At 37.9% G+C, this 1,006-nt stretch overlaps 1 protein-coding gene across 1 annotated transcript in view; it reads left to right on the top strand.

Annotated features, from left to right (window-relative positions):
• Positions 1 to 1,006, top strand: part of SMCHD1 (structural maintenance of chromosomes flexible hinge domain containing 1) — an 83,887-nt gene that overhangs the window by 30,997 nt on the left and 51,884 nt on the right. The gene's annotated exons all lie outside the window — the stretch shown is intronic.

Genomic DNA, 1,006 nt, shown 5'->3' with positions numbered 1-1,006 from the left:
GTAGTAAAAATAAACTTTTACTTAATTAGGATCACCCTTTTTCCTCATGTCATCAGCACAAGTATTTTTTCATAAAACTATTATTCATTAGGCCAACATTCATGCATAAACCACAGAGAGAAACTCTTTCAAAAACAGGTTATGCATTTAAAATATGCATGTTGAGATTGAAGTCGTCTTTTTTTTTTTATTTTATTTTTTTTTAATTAAAAGTAGTATCCTATGCAAAACTAAATTCTCATTCAGTTATAATGGGTGTGTATCTTTGGATTAACCATCATAAAATACTTAAAGGAATACCAGAATAGAAATAATACTATTAAATATGTCTGGTGTTACTCCATCTTGCCATACACTCTGGAATGTATGTATGTGGCCTAAAATAGTATGTGACTGATGATATCTTCCCAAGAAAATTCATAGATTCCAATTTTAATGACACTGTTGAAGACCGTAAGTTCTACAGTGTACGGTTACATCATGTTTCTGGTGCAGCCTTGCTAGTCCTGTTTCTCTCATCCTCTAAGATGTTAATTTTATTTCCTAATTTATTTGTGTGCATTTATCTGTTAGTGGCTGGTTAGTTTTTGTTTAGCAGCCTTTCTTGGATGGCTATAAACTCTTCAGAAGGGATAGGCAGGGAAGGGGAGGCAGTGGGGTAACCCTGTACGTTAGGGAGTGTTTTGATTGTCTAGAGCTTGATGATGGTGACGATAGGGTTAAGTGTTTATGGGTAAGAATCAGGGGGAAGGCCAACAAGGCAGATATCATGGTGGGAGTCTGTTATAGACCACCCAACTAGGATGAAGAGGCAGATGAAATATTCTATAAGCAGCTGGGAGAAGTCTCACCATCACTAGCCCTTGTTTTCGTGGGGGACTTCAACTTACCAGACGTCTGCTGGAAATACAATACAGCAGAGAGGAAACAGTCCAGGAGGTTCCTGGAGTGTGTGGAAGATGATAACTTCCTGACACAGCTGGTGAGTGAGCCAACTAAGGAAGGC

This window comes from Aptenodytes forsteri, unplaced genomic scaffold, assembly GCF_000699145.1.
Source record: "Aptenodytes forsteri isolate BGI_AS27 unplaced genomic scaffold, ASM69914v1 Scaffold229, whole genome shotgun sequence".
Taxonomy (NCBI): domain Eukaryota; kingdom Metazoa; phylum Chordata; class Aves; order Sphenisciformes; family Spheniscidae; genus Aptenodytes; species Aptenodytes forsteri.
The sequence above is the reverse complement of the archived record's forward strand: the minus strand, read 5'-3'. Positions and strand labels throughout refer to the sequence as shown.